The 12,500-nt window shown below is 41.9% G+C and overlaps 1 protein-coding gene across 15 annotated transcripts in view; it reads left to right on the top strand.

Annotated features, from left to right (window-relative positions):
- The window catches only part of sema4d (sema domain, immunoglobulin domain (Ig), transmembrane domain (TM) and short cytoplasmic domain, (semaphorin) 4D), a 71,507-nt gene that overhangs the window by 27,801 nt on the left and 31,206 nt on the right, over positions 1–12,500 (top strand). Inside the window, exon 1 of one of the 15 annotated variants that reach the window (XM_053240101.1) lies at positions 4,157–4,295. The exons of 12 other annotated variants lie outside the window; for them this stretch is intronic. The gene's annotated coding sequence lies outside the window, so the exon portion shown is untranslated. Of the gene's footprint in view, positions 1–4,156; positions 4,296–4,322; positions 4,534–11,017 lie in introns of those variants that run through there. 2 more of the 15 variants (XM_053240100.1, XM_026928922.3) reach the window with 2 other exon arrangements.

Here is a 12,500-nt window from a genome sequence, read left to right as displayed (position 1 = left end):
TTAACTGAGTGCTTTGCTGTGTGTTTGCCAGCATTCAGGCCCAGCACACTTGCTGGTAGTGCCAGTGGACGCTGTGAGTTTTCTCAGTGGTGCTCCGCGGGTTTTTTTGTGCACACTGACCCTAAATCAGTGTGTGAAATCAGCGTGCTGTCGAATAGCCCGCAGGTGGGAGACTTCACGGCCTCGTTACAGTCTTATAGAGCAGGAAACGAGCTGATCTATCGCAGGGAAAACCGCTGCGTTTACGACACGTGTTTAAGTGAGCCTGCAGAGAGACGACTTTTATAGACTGAAGAGCGTGTGAATAAAATAGCACCAAACAAAGTTAACGCAAAAAATCCACCCTGAACGACTTGCATATCAAACTTTTCTTTTATGACTGATATTTAATCCTTTTCTACAGGATAGAAGGATTTAATCCTTGCGTCATCTCTACTTAAACAGTGATGCAGCGGCGCTTTAGTGCTTTCGTCTGTCCAGCTCTCTCACCTCCTCGTCCGAACCCTCTGCTCATCAGGTCAGCTTCCAAAGCTGCAACTTTCATGCTAATTCCACATGTCGTCTTGTAGATCGACGACTAGCCGAACCGATTCTCTGCTATAACTCACCGTATAGCTGCATTGCATTCTGGGACTTTGAGTCCAACATTTGCAGCAACATCTCCACTTCTTCTACGCTGGATTTCCCATTAATATGACGTTGAACATCGCTGGAAAACGGTGAGTGAGAAACGAAGCTCTTGCTCTTTTGCTTTTAGGAGCTAACAGCAAACCCTGACTTGTGTTTGGGATTGCTGAAATCTTTCTCCCTGTGACGTCAGCACAGCACACAGCCACAAACTTTTCACATGAATGACAAAAATACAGCACCATCAAACAAATTAGCACCAGAATCAACAAACACATCAGAAATATTTTAATATAAACATATTTAAAATGTCTCAGGGTGGAAGGTTCATTCAAGTTTAAACCACAACTTGAATTTTTGTGGTTTTAAATCTGAGAACCCTGGTTTAGAAAGTCTCAAATTAACACTGTAATGTATTAATAATGGGTTCTACAGCGCTGGAATACAATACGCTAATCCGCTCCAACATACTCTCCGAGGTCAGGGTGTTGTATATAACCGGTATTACAGCAATGCCAGGCTTGTGTGAGGAAGGAAACTCATTCGGAAAACTTATGCCAGTGCTTGCTGGTGTCCATGCTTATTTACAGAGAGCAGGAAACTGGAAACTAAGCTCCTCAGGTCGCACACACACACACACACACACACACACACACACACACAGGAAAAGGATCACGGTTACTGGCACCGATCCGGTTCTTCTGAGGTTAAAACCTGATCTGTCTTCAGAGTGCACACACACAGGACACCTGCGGTAGGACATCATAGACCAGGCCTGCGATTTTGCTTTTGATCTTTAGTGGCTCCCAGAATAGCGCTCCACACACACACACACACACACACACACACACACACACACACACACACGAACGTCTTTTTAATTAGGAACTCGTCGTAAAATGTCAAATTTTAACTTCCACTTTCCGTTTTTGTTTTTTTTGTTGTTGTTGTTTTTTCAAACTCCACAGTTTTTTAGTTGTTGCCATGGTGATATAAATGACTTATTGAACGTTGTGCCATCTCGCTTCATCAGCGCTACAGCCTTAGTCTCTAGAGCAAGATTTCTGTTTCAGTATCACGTCTACGGGACTGTCATACACTATATAGTCGAAAGTATGTAGACATCTGACCATCATGACCATGTGTGTTTCTTCCCAACACTGTTGCCTTGTACAGAATGTCTGTATTGTGTGCTGTAGCGTTACAATTTCCCTTCACTGGAACGAAGAGGCCCAAACCTGTTCCAGCATGACAATGCTCCTGTGCACAAAGCGAGCTCCATGAAGACATGGTGTGTGAAGTTTGGAGTGGAAGAACTCGAGTGTCCTGCACCTCAACCCCATTGAACACCTTTGGGATTACATTTACTTTATAGCAGCTCTAAACAGTCGTTACTTCACCAGCCTCTTTTTTTTTCTCTCTAATGAAACAAATTATGTAGCTTGTCATGTCACCAAGAAACCAAAAAAACCTCTTTCCTATGACAAACTTCACAGCTTTACCTTTCCCTGACTGTATGCTAGCACTGGAGACTCCTTCCAAAAATGCAAAAGTACATTAAAAGCTAGTTTAATGCTGGAATTTATAAAATGAAACATTTTTGAGCCTAAGACACATTATATACAAGTGTATTTATACAAGCCTCCGCCCTTGCCTCCATCGACATCTTATAGAATTATAGAAGGCTGGATTTGTTAAAAAATAAAGGGTTAATTTACCGTATAAGTAGAGTTAAAATGCTGTGCAGTTGAAGATGTTTCCGAAAACCTTTGCTTGAAATTAAATTTCATTTAAATGGTATAAATAGTAAAAAAAAAAAAATATATAGCTAATTATTATTATTCATTCTGTACACCTGTAATTATACAGAAAAATGTTATTACTCGTTCTATATTATTTTAATAATTTAATAATAATAATGATAATATTTTGGGTTTTGGCCAAGATCTTCAACTGAGTCCCTCAACAGTGCACCTCTCTTCTTTTCTCCTTCCTTGTACAATGCATCTGCTTCTGTTTAATTCATTACATAGGCTCCTTTTTAACGATGCTGTGTGTGTGTGTGTGTGTGTGTGTGTGTGAGGGAGTGTTATGAGGAAGTTGTGGTGTTTTTACTGGCATCTCATCAAGCCAGTAATCCTGTGGTTAGGGAATACAAGCAGGGGCTTCTGGGTAGTAAGATGGGGTATTAGGAAGGAGGTAAGATGTGACGGCATTCGAGACTTTTTTTTTTGTTTGTTTGTTTTTGTTTTTACATGGACGCATGAAAACACACACACAGCGTCTTGTATTATTGTTTGTCATGGAGCTATACATAACTATACATAGTCATGCATGCAAAATAAACTAAGTTTCTTTAATGTTTGAAGTACAGAAATTGTTCCTCAGTGAAAGCTTCCTGCAATGTCTTGTTTCAGGTTTTCCAGTCTTTGTGAGGAGGTTTGGGTTTGGTCACAACAAAGAGTAAAGTACATATGCACATACACACATACACACAAGAATGAAGAGCAATTGTCTATCCACCTATGAGAGTTTCATTGCTCGGTTTCCTGCAGTGTAGGAGCGCTGGATTTACTGTAGATGCAGGTAGCGAAACGTCTCCAGGTTCTTTTAAAGCTCTTAATTAACGCCTTGTACGCTGTGCTCCATCTCATTTTGCCTAATGGGAGGATTCTCCGGATTAAACTGAAGAGAGGCTGTGATTCTGCGGTGAAACACCGATTGAAGTTCAGTCATTCGGCTCTTCATTCGAGTTCACTTTGGGCACCTGCTTTGTTTTTTTTTTTTTGTTTTTTTTTTTAAACGGTAAGTGGATCGACATGTTTCGTTGCTCAGATGCCTGCAGCATAGTAGCGCTGGATGTACTGAAGATACCAGTAGGGAAACTACATCTCTGAGTTCCCTTAAAGCCCATAATCAAGGCCTTGCACGTTGTGCACCATCTCTTTCTGTTTGTCTAATGAGAGGATTCTGGGGATTGAACTGAAGAGAGGCTGCACTGAAACACCAATTGAAGTTCAGTCAGTCATGAACTTAGTGAGACGGCTGAGTCCAAAGCGTCTACTCTTTTTATACTAGTTTATTTGGATGCCTGTTCTGTTAACGGTAAGTGGATCTGCCTGTTTTGTTGATTGCTGCAGCGTAGTACAGCTGGATGTCCTGTAGATGCAGGTAGGGAAACTCCTGTCTCCGTGACCCTTAAAGCCTGTAATCAAGGCCTTGCACGTTGTGTGCCATCTCTTCCCTGTTTGCCTAATGGGAGGATTCTTGGGATTGAACTGAAGAGAGGCTGGGATGAAACATTTGAATGAATTTGTCAGTCTTGAACCTGGTGGCACGGCTGAGCTCCAAAATCTCTACTCTTCATTTAGACACCTGTTCTTTTAAGGGTAGTTGGATCAACATATTTCATTGCTCAGATTCCTGTAGCTGGATGTACTGTAGATGCAGTACGTCTCAGAGGTCCCTTAAAGCTTCTGTATGTTGTGCGCAATCTCATCCCTGTTTGCCTAAAGGGAGGTTTCTTGGGATTGGAATGAACGGAGGCTGCGAATCTGCGCAGAAACCTTGAACCTTGAAGTTCAGTCAATCGTGAACTCGGTGCCACGGCAGAGCTCCAAAGCGTCTACTCTTCATACTACTTTATTTGGATGCCCGTTCTTTTAACGGTAAGTGGATCTATGTGGCTTGAAATGACATTTGCGAGCCTGCGCTTAACTCTGTGCTATGAGTGTCTCATTGCTCAGATTTCTGCAGTGTCATAGCACTGGATTTACTTCAGATAGGGAAGCTCTGTACGGCACCGAATCACCGTTGAGTTCACTCAGTCGTGAACCTGGTGGCACGGATGAGCTTCTAAGTGTCTGTATTTCATTTTAATTCACTCGGATACCTGGTCTTTTAACAGTAAGTGGATGTACATGTTTCATTGCTCAGATTCTGCTGTGTAATACCACTGGATGTACTGTAGATACAGGTAGGGAAACTACACCTCTGATTTCCCTTAAAGCCCATAATCAAAGTTTTGCACACTGTACTCCATGTCATTTCGCCCAATGGGAGGATTGAACTGAAGAGAGGCTGCGATTCTGCGCAGAAACTCTGATTGGAAGTTCAGGCAGTCATGAACATAAATGGCACGGCTGAGCTCCAAAGTGTCTATTTTCATGTGAGTTCACTCAGACACCTGTGGTTTTAATGATAAGTGGATCTAGATGCTTCATTGATTCCTGCAGCGTACTAGTGCTGGATGTACTATAGATGCAGGCAGGGAAACAAAGAATTCCCTTAAAGCCCATAACCACAGCCTTGTGAACTTGGTGACATGGCTGAGCTCCAAAGTGTCTTCATTCTCGTTCACTCGGACACCTGTTCTTCAAACTGTAAGTGGATCTACGTGGCTTGAAATTCCGTTTGCTAGCCTGCGCCCCTCTGCACTGTTTAGCGTATCCTGCGATTGTGTCTTTCCCTCCCCCAGGGTTTCGGGTTTCTCATAGTGTAGATTCTCTTCTTGACGTTCTGAGTGATGTGATGTGATGTTCTCCTCTACACATGCTCTGTCGGGAATGATGTGTGGCACAGGGAATGTCCACTGTGTCCGTCTAAAAGTGTCCGCTGCAGGTGGCAATGAGAAGCGGAATGTCGTGTGAATGACAGTAACAGACCTGACCACTGTACCAGCTCTCTGTCAAGGATATAATCACACTAAATATGGCTTCCTGTTACGTTTCTTCTGCTTTAGAGAGCAGACTGCTTGAGCACTTTAATCATCTTGGTAGCGTTTGGAGCATAAGAGAGCTTTTACATCAGTGTGAGCAGATGTTAAAATTAGGGCTTTTTCAATCCAGGCTTTTTTAAGGCAAGCTAGAGAGGCCAGTAATTACATTTTACAGTGATGGAAGTAAAGTGATGTATGTGTGTGTGGGTGGGTGTGTGTGTGCCCACACTGATTTAAAACCTGGAATTAGAATTACATTTGAGTGCAAAGGTTTTGACACCCGTAGGATAAAATGAAGACATTTAGTTTATAGCAACAAGACATTGTGTTTCACAGAGGTTTCTTCATTATTCCAAGTAACAATTTTTAGATTGTATAATTTAAGCTTTCTATTATTAAATATTATTAAACTATTACATTTTATTAATAGTGCTCTTTCAAATTTTTTTTGGACTCCATTCATGACTGACAGGTTCATGGCAACCTCTTTTTTTGGTACTAGTTTGCTTTTTGTTATTTCTGCATCCTCCACCTAGCATCCTCTACACTTCCCCCTGGGATATGCAAATTTTTTCACTCAGCTGCACAGTTTTCACTCAGCTGCACAGTTGTTGCATTTTGTAACTTGACGTGGACTTGACTGGAGCTTAAGTCTCACTTTGACTTGGAAAATGTTCCTAAATGTTTCGTGCTCAGACATTTCTACGCGTAACATAAATGATTTTGTCATTTGATTACGTCAGTCTTGCACAGTACCAGGATCAGAGTGTAAGGGACAACTCCAACCCTGGCTACCCCAAAACAAGTTCTTCTCTAACCCACCTCTATCCCTCTGTTTAGTCACCCTGACTTCATTTCTTTGTCCTCCTCCCTCTAAGCTCGTGCAACTTTTGTAGGGAATGCAGCATTTTGGGCTCTAAATATAGGATTTTTACTGTAGCTGACCCTGCATGTGTCTTTAGTGTGGTCACTCCAGGCCAGCGCTAGCTCAGCACCCTCTCCATATACTGTAATTATATGTGAAAGTGTCTATTTTGTGTCACGGTGTTGCCAAGTGCTCTCTTACTCCCCCCTCTGTAAAATCAATGCACTATGTCTTCGTAAAAATGACTGTTTGGGCTTGTCTCTGACACCCAGAGGTGCCAACGTCTACGGTGTGGTCGTAGCATTTACGAATTTGACTCCTTGCTATGGCAGTATGGGAGAGATCTGAAAGTTATGCTCTTCTGCGCTTTCATCTAAAGCAGCAGTCAGACCAAAAGCAAACAAAATTTATCTGGCGGAAGAACCAGTTCTCCGAAAGGGAAAGGACACAGTTACTTAGATTCACACTGACTTAACCTTGGCGAACTTTTGACCTGTGAATTTGCAAACATTGAAAAACAAGTGGCCGGGCCTGTGGGCTCTGGTTAGTGGCTGTTAGCATGGAGCTTTCAGGTCCTACATATATGCTACCATTTTTTTGGTTGTAAAATTAATTTTTTGTCTCTGCTTGCTAGGATTTTCTTGGTAGCACTGTTGGCACCTCTGCAAATCCGATTTGTTTAGTTAAAACTGTTGGTGATGTCTCTAATGGACTTCTCTTCAAGTCTTTTTGAACAAATCGTCTTGTTGATTTGTACGCCTGAAGGGATGATTTTTTAAAATTTATTTTGGAAACGGCCCGAGGTGTTGAACCATGCAGAGATGACCACCTCCGACCCTGTGGGATGGCTGATGAGTAACAGGTGGAGGGCAGTGAAAGCTGTTTGTCATTCTTCTAGTTCCCGTTTTATGCCTTTAGGCTTTTTCAGCTGTGTATATAATGGTCTCCTCCAGGTTAACTCCCAGAGGTCTTTGAAGATCGGTTACATTAACTGTGGTAACCTTTTTGACATGCCTCTTTAACCTTTTTTTTGAGAGAGAGAGAGAGAGAGAGAGAGACAGCATCTGGAGAGATCACAGCTCTGTAGAATCGTGATGTGAGAAGTTTGTCAGATCCGCTGTTTATTCATTATACAGTGGAAAACTTCACCTGTCTATTATAGACTTACAGCAAAAACTCTACTGAAATCAGCAGTGACCCTTATGTATATACTGAAGATCTTTCCAACAGTCTTGAAGATCTTTCTAACAGTCCTTCCTGACTCTATAGTATACAGCTGCAGAAGAGTAATGATTTGTGTTCTCACTGGCCGGTGTCACCCAGAGGAGGATGGGTTCCCTTTTGAGTCTGGTTCCTCTCAAGGTTTCTTCATGTCATCTCAAGGACCTCATCACCATCACCTTTGGCTTGCTCATTAGGAATAAATCTAAATCTATACCTATATCTGCATAGCTGTAAAGCTGCTTTGTGACAGTGTTCGTTGTTAAAAGCTCTATATACATAAAATTGAAAAATTGAATTTGAAGACTCATTGTTTATAGCCACCAGACGTTGGTCATCATCCTTCGTCCACGGTGGTAACGCTATTGTGTTACTCTGCAGATTGGAGCAAAGCTACCAGGCACTACAAGGCCTGATGTCTCATCTTTTTGTTTTGTGCCAATTTCTTCATCTTTTTGTCATCCTTAAACAACTAGTGATTTGTCACAGACATTCAAACACAACACGATAGCGTTTTTTTTTTTTTTTCCTTCTTTTCTCCCTTTCTTCTCCCAATTGGGAATATGTATAGTTTCTGTTGGGATGGTTGAGTCCAAACAACACCGATCTTCTGCATAGGATAAGTACTCTATACCGAACACACACACAGACAAGCTCTTGAGAGAGTGAAGGATTGTGGGAGAGTTCAGTGAGAAGAACATTCTGCCAGAAAGGCATTTTGGGTCGAGGCTGAGTGGCACCATATTGACTCCCGATCAATGTGCCATGTGAGCGGCTGCCGGGGTGGGGAGGAGGCACACAGTGATGGATATTGTGTGAAAGAGACTTTGGCAGGAGCTGAATGTTTTGGATAGTCACATGGCTGCCCAGTGGGCGTGATGCCACTGGCTGTGTCCCATTTCCATTTCTGAGGTGGCGAGAACAGCGTGGACAAGGCAAATGTCAAACACAATGCAGGACACATTCAGCAGTTTTTTTTTCTACACTGTATATAAAGTGTGTTTAGTTCCAGTCCGATATTGCCATCTGTAGTGTTTTGCTGATGAGTAAGCTTTATTTACTGCTTTTACTGCCATGTGTATTGGTGTGTAAGGTACTGGAGCATTTTTAAATTTGTGTACATTTTTAGAGAATCACAATTGTTATGAAGACACTGACAAGCCTTTCATCCCCAACAGATCCCACCATCTCTGATGAAACTGTAAATATGTGAGTTTGAATCCATCAGTGGCCAGTGTCAAGAGGGCAAAATTGGACGTGTGCTCTGGGTGGGAGGAACGATGTTACTTTCTCTCTCCTGTCAATCACAGTGACACAAGCCAATCGTGGGCATCTGTGAGTTCACGTATGCGGAAGAGGGCAGATAGCACTTTCATCCAAGGTTGTTACGCTGCCCTGTGATGCACCATGAGCAGTAGTTCAAAAAGATGTGGAGGTTGGCTTCATGTGTCTCAGAGGAAGCAAGTGTTTGTCCCGCCTTCCCTGGTTGGTAGCTGTTGTGTGATAGGGGAGAGTTAGCTAGTGGGTGAGAATTGGCAGGTTACCAAATTGGGGAGAAATTTGGTCAAAAAATAACCTTGAATCCAATGTACAACCAATGTACACATATTAGCACTAAGTACTGTAGTGCATAGCAAGTTACTTTGTCGGAGATGATGCCAGAGTAGCCACCCTTGTTTATAGGTAAATAGTAAAACACTCGTCTTGCTGTTCTAGGAAAATAATCAATGACAGGTGGGTGTGATGTGTCCCACTTGAACCACTGTTACTCTTGCCATCATTTTCTAATAACAGCACGTCCTGAAGTGTTTAAAGTTTTGTTTACCACAGCAGCCAACACTGTTAGAAATACCCGACACATTGGTAGGGTTTGTAAAATTTTCAATCCTAAATAATCCTTGCACTGGACCTCGATCGACACTGATGTCTCAGAGGAATGACGATGGAGCATATGCGAGATAGAAGGGCAGAGAGTAAAAGTGAAAGGGTTGGTAACTTTAGAAAAAGATCTTTCCCCTCAAGGCATTTTTTTTTGGTTACTGTAAGCTTTAAGCTTTTGCTAGGAGAATTCTGGACTTTCCCCTGAAGTAGAGACGAGGTGAAAATGAAAAAGGATACGCCTGAAGAAGCCTCGTGATGTGCTTTGAAGTGCCACTCAGCTCCAGGCGATTCCATCCAGCTTGTCAATAAATCTTACCTGTAGTACCGCCATGCTGAAATGATGAGCTGATGAATTTGTTGCCACGGCAACAGGTGTCCATGCCAACGCACTCGTCTTTCTTTGGGCTGAATTCCATTTAGGCATTCATTTGGCAGATGCTTGGCCTTTCTTCCCTTGCTTTTCTTTGTCTCGTCTTTGATGCGTGTACGGCTGTTTGTGTGCGCAGAGCTTTATGCTTTTGTTCCGTCCACAGAACACGGCATTACACCGCACAGAACACTGCTCTGCAAACTACTAAAGCTTTTATGCACAACACATTTGTTATCTTGAAACCTGAACCTCCCAGAGATTATATTTCTTCACACCACACACTTCATAAAGTGTGAAAGGATTCAATGCACAAGTTTCCGTGCAACGCTTATCACCTAGAAATGAGCAGGAAATCTTTCTTTTGGTATTTCTACACAAACATGGTTGCCGCTCTCATCTCTATAGACCTGCAGAAATCCTTTCATGAACTGTAAAAGCCTAAAAACCTGCTTGACTAGATCTTAATGCCATCCTTTCCTCTCTGACACGCAATGGGATTCACAATGCTCGGACTGAAGCGAAGACACACTCTCACAATCTGCTTTGTTTTAAAAAAATGAAACAAGACAACATTTTCCTCATAACAGCTTCCAGAATATTTATTGTTTTTTTGCTTTAAAAAGCCCTGAAGGCATTGTGATGTCCCTTAGAAAGGCTTCAAGTACTCATGTTACTGTTTTTATTTTGTACAGTGCCTGCTCTCAGGTTAAGAACCAAGCTTTTCCACCTTTTAAGTCTGGAGTTCTCAAGTTTCCCCTATTGAGTGGAACGGTGACTCTCTAAAGACAGGGTTGTCCGTAACCACTGATAAGCTCTTCGGTGAGACTTTTAACTGAGCGCCTGTGTTCTCACTCTATCACACGTAGAAGCGAGTTGAAAGAGACCATCATGGAGGTAGAGCACTTACTTTTTCTCGGATAACACGTACAGATGCTCCCGCGTCACTTCAGGGAAAGACAAAGTGAGGTACTTAATCTTGCGGTCATATTACAAGGGCTGGATTAGCAGTGTTTTTTTTTAAACTAGTGTTTTTTTTTTAATGGCTCGATTCTGTTTTTTTTGACTGGCGGCCAAAACGCTTCCCACTGCAGAACATGTCAGCTCTGTTTTGTTTTAATAAGGATGTCATGTTGAAGTCAGATTGAAATACGGCACACACTCCTGATGGAGTTATAGCTTTGCGTGCCCGGACGTGCTTTCCTAACCCTACCCAATTACGTAGCATTGTAGCAGGGACGAGTGAGGATACACCAAGCGTAAAGTAAAGGTAAACACAACAGTCAGGCTCATCTTGTGTTTGTTTCTGGAAAAAAAAACATTTCTTTGTCAATTTTCCTGTTTGTTTGCTGCGTTTTCATAATACTTTGAATTTGATTTCATCGATATTGCGATAAATTATGTAGCAATACACTTTTGAGATATCGCAAATAATGTGATATCGTTTTATAACAATTTTTATAATAATGTTTTTAATAATTACAAACTGAATTGAACTTGGAAGCTGTTGGATTTGATTTTGAACACTTAAAAATTTTTTTCATCGTTAAATAATCTATATTTTATACATGTTAAATAAAAGTATTGGCATCTTTTTTAAACGCCACAGACTGTTTCTTAGCAAACTTGTATACTGCGATGCATATTGTTTATCACAGAAATGTCTCTAAGTATACACCTTTATTTCATAAATCTGCTGAGTAACAGGTTTCAATGGATGAATTGAAACTTCACTGGTCATGGGAGTTTTAATCTCGGGTGTCATCTTTCAGCTGTGAGCATGAAGAATGGCAGGCCTGTGTTTGTGAGCACACCCTGCTTTAACCACAGCCCTGCTCTTGGAGTTATCTGAGCTCTATTAGAACTTGGATACCTCTGGAGAACCCGCCGTAACCCCGTCTTCTCAGGAACAGCAGCAGGGTGGAAACACATTTGGATTAGATTGGATTTTTAACCCCTTTAATTTTTTTTTTCCAAAAATATCTTAAACCACACTAAAACGTAAATGTGATTTGAACACAGTAGAAGAAGAATAACATTAAGGACATGTGTAGTGAGACATGCAGAAGGCCAGATCTGGAAACGCATTCTTCAGCCACAACAACCTCGGATTGGTTCTTGTCCCACAAGCTTTTAGTTCAGCTTTTAGTGGATTCTGGATGCGTCATATTTTGTTCCCTCCATATATAAGTGTAATTAAATTGCAAACGTGTCATCAAGCAAGAAATTACAGAGCATGAAGTACAGAGCAACCTGGTCAGCAGCCATGATTAACGGAGTCGTTGTACATTTATAACTTTCGCAAAACTGCCGCAGGCACGTGCAGTTTCGTACTGTGATGTCATTGTTTTCAGAAACACAAAAACGTGGAAAGTTGTCCTTTAAAAAAATTTCTCCACATTTCGGCGGTGTTTTCAGACAGCTTCACTTCAAACAGTGACTCCAAACTGTGGACAGGACGCCAAAGCGCAGAGAAAATTCTCTGTATTCATAAATATCTGGATACGTGTGGGCGGGGCCTGAAATGACTACATGATGGAACTACACACTTTCAAATGCTAAACGCTAGCAACTTTTCCTGAAATATTCAGTGTGAGTGAGAAGACCTCTTTCTACTTTCTTGTCGGCTGATAGAGCTGGCTCCAGCAAACCTGACAATATGAAGTGAGAGCACTTTATCATCCTCAATGCTAATTTTGGCCTCACATGTGTCCTGACTTCTGTTTGAACCCCCAGTGTCGGCCCGAGGCCAGGCCATTCGAGCTGCACGTTGTGTAAACGATCATGTTTTGGAGCAACCGGCTCCTCAGCTGCTGCTGCTC

The sequence above is a fragment of the Pangasianodon hypophthalmus genome, chromosome 15 (assembly GCF_027358585.1).
Source record: "Pangasianodon hypophthalmus isolate fPanHyp1 chromosome 15, fPanHyp1.pri, whole genome shotgun sequence".
Taxonomy (NCBI): domain Eukaryota; kingdom Metazoa; phylum Chordata; class Actinopteri; order Siluriformes; family Pangasiidae; genus Pangasianodon; species Pangasianodon hypophthalmus.
This window is presented reverse-complemented; position numbering and strand designations above follow the sequence as displayed.